The 10,641-nt window shown below is 36.2% G+C and overlaps 1 pseudogene; it reads right to left on the bottom strand.

Moving 5' to 3' along the window:
- Positions 1–2,168: 2,168 nt before the first annotated feature.
- On the bottom strand, positions 2,169–2,970 carry LOC102877032 (annotated as a pseudogene).
- Between the last annotated feature and the right edge of the window lie 7,671 nt (positions 2,971–10,641).

Raw genomic sequence — 10,641 nt, 5'->3', positions numbered from 1 at the left:
ATGGGAATGTACAATTTGATGAGTGGGGAGGTGAGACAAATTGAAAGAATCTGTTCTTGAAGACAATGTATTCTAATTTTATAAATAAAGTAGTATAAAAAAAAGAGATCTGAACCCTGTTCTATGCTGCACCATTCTTACACTTCCTGACACACAAGAGCCTGTCGCTGTCAGTTCTCTGGCAACGTAACAGCGACACCCTTATGGGAGTAAGCACGATATACCACTTTGGGAGAGGATCAGAGAGTCAATCCAGCTCAGTTTTATTGGGATAAGCACTGCATTTATATACACGGGAAAACAGGATAGGGTGGGCTTACAGATGTGGGACATGTGGATTGCTTAGGAGAAACTTAGCCTCGTGTGGAACACTCCCAGCTCAACAGACCCGGTAGCTGTCTCAGGTGGCGAGCTTTCTCAAGCCGGTACAGCCAAACACAGGGGAGCTTTCTCTACCCGTATTAAAGGCCGTTGGGAGGCTTGCACTTATCTGGAGCTTAGGCGATCTGTCCTGGCCAGAGGCCTGCCCTTCCTCCCCAACATTCCACAACAAGAGCCTATTGCAGTAGTCACTGTATCAGTCCACCTGGTTGAGGGTCTTCTCCTTCTTTGCTGAACCTCCACCCTTTCCAGTATCATGTCCTTCTTCAAGGAATAGCCCCTCCTAGCAGCATGTCCAAAGTATGAGAGGCTAAGCCTCATTCTTGCCTCCAAAGAGCACTCTTGAGACAATTAAGTGTTCTGGAATTTCCATTCTTTGTAATGTTATCTATTATTTGTTGAAATTGATGAAGCTAAATGACTTTGTGTAGTCAGATAAGTTGCAATAATAATTCTAAAATTGTTGTTATTATTATGTGCCATCGAGTCACCTGTGACCCATAGCAACACTATGTACAGCAGATCTGAAGCTTGCCCTGCCCTGAACCAGTCTCTAAAATAAAAAATTCAAATTGTTAGAGATAATAAGGACTACTCTTTGATTTTATGAGTATAGAAAAGGCAAAGATGTTATACACCATGTTTTTCATTGTACTTATTAACATTTTATTGGACTGAATTAACGAATGTTGCTTCTATATGTACTATGTTATTTAGATCCTACACTTGTAACTAATTCCTCCTTTGTAATTTTTTTACATTTACTAAGACCAGAATTATTCATACCTAAGATTAGCCCTATGAAATAAAGCTACTTATCATGTGATTGGCCATCATTTTTATATTTACTGATGTAAAATGAGCCTTGATTAATGGCAGAGTATATCTGAAAGATATTTACCTATGTTTTACTTACTATGCAATCACACTCGACTGAGTGATGGTCATAAAAAATCAGGGATAATATTGCCGAGAATGAGAATTCCAGAACATGTGATTTTGCTTAAATGGAACCTATCCATAGAACAAGAGACAGTCATTTGAACAGAACAAGAGGCTGCTGTGCATATCAACATATTCTATGTCAATAACAGGATAATACATATAACTATCATTAGCTGAGGGCCTACTATATACTTTGTTTCTTTTAAGACTCAGAAAAAAAAATCTATAGTAAAAAATACACTAGGGAGTTCTGGTGGCCTAGTGGTAAGAATCTGTTTTGTCATACTGAATGCATGTGGTTTGAATCCACTAGCAGCTCCATGGGATAAAGATGGACAATCTCCTCCCATGTGATTAACTGTCTCTGAAACACTTTGGAGGGTCAGCTATGGGTTGGTTCCGACTCGATGGCATACAACAATGACTACAGAGACAATGAAGGCACTAGAATATCAAATACTGTAAATTCAAGACTTGAATTTTTTTTCTTCTTCAGTTCTTTCAACCTGAGAAATACTGAGTCAATTCTTCTGTTTGGATTTTCTAATGCGAAGTTTTTGCAATTTCATTGTAATACTTTATTTTGTATTCTTGAGGTGCTTTTTGAAATATATTCTGGTCATTCATGTCACCATACCTTCTTTTCCCTTTAGCAAATCTGCATTGAAGAGCAAGTTTCAGAGTTTCCTGACATAATTTTGGTCATTTTTTTGTTTCCTGTCTTCTCAGTGGCATTTCTTTCTTCATATGTGATGTTCTAGGTGTTACCACACTACTTGCCTGGTATTCAGTCATTAGTTTTCCATGTACCAAATATACTCTTGAGAGTCAAAGCCATTTTTTTAAATGCATGGTGATTTATTTTTGCAGATTTTTACAGGTGATCCTGTTGAGTTTATCCACAAAACCACTTGATGTTCTTCCACTTTCAATAGCTGTACTTTGATGAGGTTTCTCCCGTCTTTTAAATTCTCAAAATCCTGAATTCTTATGACCAACACATGGCATCTTGGTGTTTTCAAGATTATGCGGTCTCCCCCATAGACTGTACTTCAGAACTTCATTTTGTCACTTATCATCAATAGCATAGGTGTCACTTTCATTCATGTTGATGAACTCTTGACTGACTTCTTCATCTCTAATCTTCTTGTTCTTTGACTTCTTAGTGACATGAACTCGATCATGGATATGATGACCAATAGCCATTTTTTTTCTAACCCAGTATCAGAATCTCTCAAAGTTCTTTTGGTTTCTTGAATTCCTCCTAAAGCCCTAAGAGTTTGAGATGAGGCCTGGAAAACCTTTGGTTGTTCATCTCCTACTAGAGAATAGGTCATAACCAAGGATGGGGAAAAAAAATTAATGTCCATTAGGATCCCATTGAAAGCTGACCAAAATTTATTTGCAATTAATTCCTGCATACTGTTTCACATATTTTACATCATTTGGTCTATTGCCTGAAAAGGACTGATTTCTGTATGAGTCAAGGAATTTTCATCATCATCATCATATGTCATATGACACTGTACATATCTCTTCCAGAAGGTTTAGAAAACCTTCTCATTATCGGTCTCATACTTTTTTGGTGTCCCATAAAAAAAAGTCAGAGAAGAAGGGATCTTCCTCAAAACTGCTGCTCAGCATTCTGCATATCGTGGCTTCCTTGTGAGTGGACACAGACACAGGTGGCCTGGAGATCTATGTCAATCTCCCCGGGAGCACCCTGACCCTGCCTCCCGCCTCCGTCAATACCTCTCGCTTCAAAGCAATTTAATGACTCTCATGAACATGTTTTCATTTTGTCAGCTTCAGGTTGTAGTTTAGGAGTAATTTATAAACTGTTTTGCTGTAGCCTTGGTTTTGTTCTAACTGGTGACATTGCACTTCATCATCTTTTTTCTTCTATGTAATTATTGGTTTAATTCCTGTGTATTCCATCTGGTGAGATCTACTCCATCATGGGTTTGAAATTGTGCTGTCTAGAAAAAGTATTTACAAGGGGTAATATGTTGGTTTTGCAAAACTCAATCATGTGCTCTCTGTATAAGTTCTATCATTACTTTTGTGAAATAATTCTCGGTCTGATGGCAAAGAATATCAGAATGATATTTACCTGTATTTTATTGATTATTTTACTTATTTTCTTGCTTATTATACTTATTATAGTAGAAGACATTATACTGTGTGAATCATAACAAATTCTGAAAAATGTTGTGAAGAGTGAGAATCTTAATTGTACCCATATAAAACCTATCCATAGAGCAAGAGGCAGTCATTTGAACAGAATAAGGTACATGGTTTAAGATCAGGAAAGATGTGTACCAATGTTATGTCCTTTCACTATACTTATTACACACACACACACACACACACACACACACACACATTTGCTTGAACAAATAATTCAGATCAATTGGAAGACAAACACAGGATCAGAACTGGAAAAAGATTCATGAACAATGTGTGATATATAGATGACACAATCTTTCTTGCTGAAAGCAAGTAATATTTGAAGCACTTACTAATTAGTATCCAACACTATATCCTTCAATAGGGATTACACATAAACATGAAGAAAACAAAAATCCTCACGATTGGACGAATAAGCAATATGATTAACAGAAAAAGATGAAAGTTATTAAGGATTTAATTTTACTTGGATTCATTATTCAATTATTAATTATTGTGGGGGCAGTAGTCAAGAAAACAAATATGTTGATAAATCTGTTATAAAATTCATCGGAGAAAAGCTAGGAACAACTCTAGAAGTCCTCCTTCACCACATGAACAGACTTACAAGCCTAATGAAAAACGTACAACCAGGAGAGAAAAAAAGAGATGAAGGAACCTTCTAAGAATCAAATCCCTATTGAGCGCATCAAGAACTTCCCCAACAGTGTAAAAAGGAAACTCACAGACTGGGAAAAAATATTTGACAATGACATATCTGATAAAGACTTATATCTAAAAATCTATAGATTACTCCAGAACCTCAACAAGAAAAAAACAATTCCAATCACAAAATGGGCATAGGATATGAATAGACACTTCACCAAAGAAGGCATTCAGATGGCAAGCAAACACATGAAGAAATGTTCAAAATCCCTAGCTAGCAGAGAGGTGAAAATCAAAACAACTATGAGATATCATCTCACCACAGAAATGATAATGAAGTTCAACTGAACAGCAAACAACAAATGCTGATAAGGTTGTGGAGAGATTGGAACTCTTATTCACTGCTGGTGGGAATGTAAAATGGTACAATCACTATGGAAGGCGGCTAGCACTTTCTCAAAAAGTTGGAATTAGAAGTGTCATTTGACCCAGCAATTCAACTACCGGGAGTATACCCTTAGGAAACTAGAACCATATACGCACACCTATGCTTATTGCTGTGTTATTCACAATAGCAGTGAGATGAAAGTAATCCAAGAGCCTGTCAACAAACAGATGGATAGAAAAAAAACTATGGTACATTCACACAGTGGACTATTACACAGCACTGAATAACAAAGAATTAATAAAACATTCAACAACATGGATGAACCTAGAGGACTTTATACTGAGTGATATATCTTAGTTATAAGATGACAAATACTACATAAAACGGCTCTTATAAAATAGGACTAATATGGGAGTTTGGGGGGGAAGAACAGGAAAAGAAGGGAGAGGTAATGAACATCGCATTGAACAGATAATGAGAAGAATGGTCTGAAAGGAATATATGATTAGGTATTATATGTATGACCACAATCTGGAACAAGAGGTGCATTACAAAGTGGATTAGGGAAGGGAATATGGAAGGGAAGGGAAGAAAATGTGCAACAACGAATGACTAAAAACAAAAAGGTGCCACAGAAATGTTAAAAAGAAATAATTTTGAGGACTAATCGCGTAGTAGTTTGAATAGGCTCACATGTGTCTAAAATGTGGATAATGAATAAAGAAGACTGAAGAAGAATTAAATTGTAAGGGTTGGAAAAGAAAGTATTGAGTATACAATAGTTTGCAAGAAATAAACAAGTCTGTCTTAGAAGAAGTAAAGCCAAAATACTTCTTAGGTGTGAGAATGGTAATACTTTGTTTCAAGCACTTATCAAGAACAATCAGTCCATGGAAAATGACATTATGTTTGATAAAGTGGGTCACAGAAGAAGAGGAATGCCTGTCAGTAGATGGATTGACACAATGTTGCCAACACTAGCTTAAACGCAGCAATAATTTTGTGCATGCTGCAGGACAAGGCAGTGTTCTTTCTGTTGGGAAGAGCTGACAAAATGGCACTGAACAACAGCCACATAGATGATCTCATGGTTGAGATAAAGAAGTAGGATACGTTGTGTTTCAATTGTGGTTACTGGAGCCATTCTCTTGGATTTCAACTCTAATTTACTACTAAGAGTCATGTGACGTTCATAAAGTTACTGAGCACCTCCGTGCTTCCATTTCTTCACCTGTAATATATGAAAATAACACTTACTTCACAGGTTTGTTAGGAAGATTAAACAATTTGTTTTTGGGTCAGTGTCTGGAACACATTAAGTGACCCACAAAAGTTAGCTGTTTTATGGAATCAAAAGTTTTTGTACCTTTCTTGAAGATATTTTAGAAAATAATTTTTTTAAGTATCTTATACAGGTTGGCTTTAGAGTAGGATATCTAAAGCTAGTGTGCTTCGTTTTGTTAGTTAGATGCCTTGAGTCAACTACCCCTCAAAGCGATGCTATGTACTGTAGATGGAAATCAGGTCCTATCCATCACCGTCCTCCCTTTATCCATTATTTTCAAATTTGTTGTTGCAGTGATAGTGTAAAAATTGTGTTGTTGAGGGTAATCAATATCATGTTATAACAAAACAAAATTTAAAATGCTTTCAGGTAAAAAAATCGAGTGATGTAGCAAGGGGAAAGAACCAGATAGACCAGACCTGTAATTTATCATTAAAAAGTCCCTTGGGTTTCTTTTTTCCTTTTTCTTTTTTCCCTCCTTAGGTCTTTCTGAATAGAGGTACAGCAGCCATATTTGCGTGCTAACTATAGGAAAGAAAATCCCATGTTTTCTGGGTCTTGGAAACATAGAAACAAAACTAAATCTCTTATCCTCTGTGGTGGTTTTTTTTTCTTATCTGAGAGATACCAAAACGAATTACTGTAATTAACAAAGTAATTGTTCTAATGGGGTGTGAGCAACATGGAGGGAAATAAGGTGCCACATCCCATAGTGCTTAGGTGGCTGTGGGGCAAAAGTGGGGTATTTCAACGGGGACTGAGACATGAGTCAGGGTTTGCCAGGTGGTGATGATGGTGGAGGAGGGAATCTCTAAGCATAACTATTTTGGTACCAGAATCTTGATTGTAATTTTTGCTCAATGTTTGTTTACTTGTTTCAAACATCTTTTCTTAAACATATTTGAAGAGTTGAGCAATAAGTAATATTTTCCAATAAATACTAAATTGAGAGGTCTACAGCAGTAGAAAAAAAAACAACTATCTATCTATCTATCTATCTATCTATCTATCTATCTATCTATCTATCTACCTATCTATCTATTCCATTCCATTCCCTCCTAGAATTCTTATCTTAGTAGGGAATAAAATCCATTAATAAGAAAGTATGTACAATTAGGGTAGAAAATGAAGAAAGCACAGGGCGAATAGGAAAGAGAAGCTCGTTTAGGGAACGCTATCAGGTCAGGCACCTCTAAGATTGTTTTAAGAGAAATGCATCTTTAAACTCTGAAGAAAGTGAACCCTAAAATTACATGTATATTGAGGTTTTAAAGGCACAAGATTGATATCCTATAAAGTGCTAAATTCTGTTCATTATACAAATTCCTCTTTTTCTTATTTCTGCTGACTTGCATTTCATGTCCATTAGTTAATAATGTTGTAAAAATCCTATTACATATTGAACTTGTTTTGAAAATTACTTTTATATTAACTGATAACAAGTTTATAAGCATGAGGTATACTTCTTAATAATGGAGCTAAAAGTTTTTATAAGTGGTAAATCCATTATAATATTTAATATGCTGCCTAAATGGAGGATTTGATTATTATCAAGATGAAAGTATATTAAATTTTGATTTCTAAATTTTTTAATTAACTTATTTTTTTGTCCAGAAAACATTTCTTAGATCATTGTAACTCAAGCTAACATGAGGAAAAAGTTAGAATACTTTTCTATTTAATGAAAGATCTCATAAACATGTTTATAAAAATTATAACTTTTCAAAAGTTGTTCCTTCCTCTTGCAAACTTTTTCTTTTATTTGAGTGTTACATGTTGGTAAGACTTGTATCACTGAACCAAGCAAATTAGATTTTATTAAAGGGTCAAGTGCTTTCAGACTTTAAAAGTTATGAAATGTAAATCTTAATTTTATTAGGAATTTATTAGAATACTTTAAGAAATGTATTAAACTAAGCTTATGCCTATCTTAGATCTAATGACAGAAAAGGTAGATTATATGGTAATATTATAAAGTATTTTATGGCTGTAAAAATTTATTACTTGGATCAATGTTCTGATTTCCTATAATTAGAAGGTAACTAAAAAAAAATCTCCACAATTCTGTTCTGATATTTTTTCCCTTTCATAAAATAATAGTAATTTTTTCAATTTTATAAATTTTTCAGTTTTATAAATGCCATGATTTTCTTCTTTGGTAAACCTGAATAGAATTTATGTTCTGTATCCATGTCCAGCTTTGATTGATAATGACAAAAGTATAATCAATCTTTGTAATTCATTGATATTGTTTCTGTTCTTAGTGAGACAGTGTTCAGAAAGGGAAAAAATGCTTTTTTACTTTGGCTTGTAAGGAATTTAAAATGCTTATTTTAACAAGATCCTAATGAAATAGTTAAAGACAATGAATTAAACTGTTATTAATGTAAGTACACATGCTCTAAATGTAAGAAGTTTAGCTAACTTTCTTGTCACATAAGCAGTGCAATTGTTGCTTATCATAATTTTTTTAAAGTGGGTAATAAATGCACTTTTGTGTTTCTTTCCACTTCCTAAGGCTCTGTCCTTTCTTTTACAGTTTCTTATCAAAGCCAGCAGACATCCTACATCTGTCTGAAAACCCTTCACGAAGTTTTGAAGTTTAGAAGGAGCTTTATGTGGGGTTATCTCTCTCCGCTTCTTGCAGCTTGAGGTAAAAAAAATGAGAGTAAGAAACACTAAAAACAAATAATATATTGTCTCATGCCTTTGGTTTCTCTTCCTTTTCCAAATAAAAGCCATATTGTATGGTGTGTTTGTGGAATTTAACAGCTTCCTAAAGTGAAAGAAATGCTGAGCAGAACTTTACTATTCTCCAGATATCCTGAACACTTGAGATAAATGTGCTTCTATTTGGAAGCAGCTATGCTTTGGAGGGAGTGATTTGTCAGAGGACATTGTGAAATTTCAGAGGTATTTTGCCATTGTTTGACAGTAGGTGTTCTGCATGGGACTGCATTAAGGGTGAGAAAACCCTGGGACACAGTTTGGGCTAACATGCTTCATGGGCTTCCGTTTTGTACAGGATTCCTCAGTGTTGATTAATGCCTTCCATAAAACACACACACACACACACACACACACACACACACACACACACACACAAAACACAACAAAACAGAACAATCTCAGTTATTGTTTAAGTCACCCTTTTGCTACAAGCAGTAGAAGAGGATGGGTTAGGGAGCTCTCATGGCATCATCTGTAGAGACTTGGACCACTCTCTGGTGGTTTCAATCCACAGTGGTTCTGGGAGAAAAATGGGTAATCTCCTTCTGTGCAGCTTAGAGTTTTAGAAACCTGCTGGAGAGTCATCAGAGACTAGCTTCCTTCTGATTCATGACAATGAGGGTTGGTTTTTTTTTTTTGTCTACCAAGTAGAGGATGGAAGTTGTTGTTGTTGTTGTTAGGTGCTGTGAAGTCACCCACAAATCAGAGCAACACATCTGAACCATGCTCTATCCTGCGCAATCCTAATGGTTTTCTTTGAGACCATTATTTCAGTCACTATGTCAAACTATCCTATTGAGTGACATCCTCTCTTTCTCTGACCCTCCACCTTTCCCTGTTGTTGTGATTGTGTGCTGTAGAGTCACTTGAGATTCACAGCAACCCTACAGACAACAGCTCATGTGGTCTTTATTAAACTAACCTCCTTGTTCTTTAGCACATTGCGGAGGTCCTTGGGAGCAGACTTGCCAATTGCAATATATTGTTTGAGTTCTTGATTCCTATTCTAGTCATCTGCTAGCACTATTGTTGTTGTATATTGTTGAGTTGAAATCGACCTGTATCTGATCTTCCAGTGGGTTTTCAGAGGCAGTAACTTGCACAGGAGGAGATTACCCATCTTTCTTCTGTAGGAGTAGCTGGTGGATTTGAACTGCATACTTTTGCATTGGCAGCATAATTTGTTACCACTAAGCCACAAGAGCTCCCTTTCTGCTAATACCAGCAACCAGGAAATCAAACAGCATGTTGGAACTGGTAAGTCTGCTGCTAAGAATCTCTTTAAAACACTAAATAACCAGGATGTCTGTTTAAACACTAAGGTACACCTCACCCAAGCCATGGTATTTTCAATTGCTTCATATGAATGTGAGTGTTGGACAAAAGGAAGACCAAACAACTGATGTTTTTAAATTGTGTTGTGGGCAAAAGAATGTTGAATATGCCACAGACTGTCAAAAGAACCTCTGTCTTGAAAGAAGTGCAATTGAGGTGCTCCTGAGAGGTAAGAATGATGAAACTTCCTATCATATACTGTGGGCATGCTATTGAGAGGAGCCAGTCCTAATTAGAGGGTCAGCAAAGAAGAGAAAGACCCTTGAGGAGATGGATTGACACAAGCACAGCAGAGACTGTGAAACTGGTCCCCATTGGTCAGGATTTAATTTTGTTTCCATGGGGCCACTATGAACCCAAGTGAATTTGAGACACTTAACAACTGCCTCGAGTGGTGAGATGGAAGTTCTGCATATTAGTTGTCATTTGACATAAGGAAGGAAAAGTGAGTTCTGTATACTTTTCCTGCCTACGTGTGGAGTAATTGTCCAAAACAGTGTGTGGTACTTGTTCAGGACTTCTTTATTCATTTTCCTCCCATGTTCACAGTGGATTCACATGATGATATGACTTAGACTATGGTTATTACTATCTCTCCAGGGAAATGCTTGGACCTGATACAGAGATGAAATTGGCTATGAACTTGGATCTCTTGTTGCTCTCAGTGGTGCTCACGGGCACAGGTAGAACTCTATGAAATAGGCCAAATGTCCTCTTCATGTGGACTGAGTCCTCCTTGCTG

The sequence above is a fragment of the Elephantulus edwardii genome, unplaced genomic scaffold (assembly GCF_000299155.1).
Source record: "Elephantulus edwardii isolate Elephantulus edwardi_28Jun2011 unplaced genomic scaffold, EleEdw1.0 scaffold00001, whole genome shotgun sequence".
Taxonomy (NCBI): Eukaryota; Metazoa; Chordata; class Mammalia; order Macroscelidea; family Macroscelididae; genus Elephantulus; species Elephantulus edwardii.
Note: the sequence above shows the minus strand (reverse complement) of the source record. Positions and strands in the feature narration are given on the sequence as shown.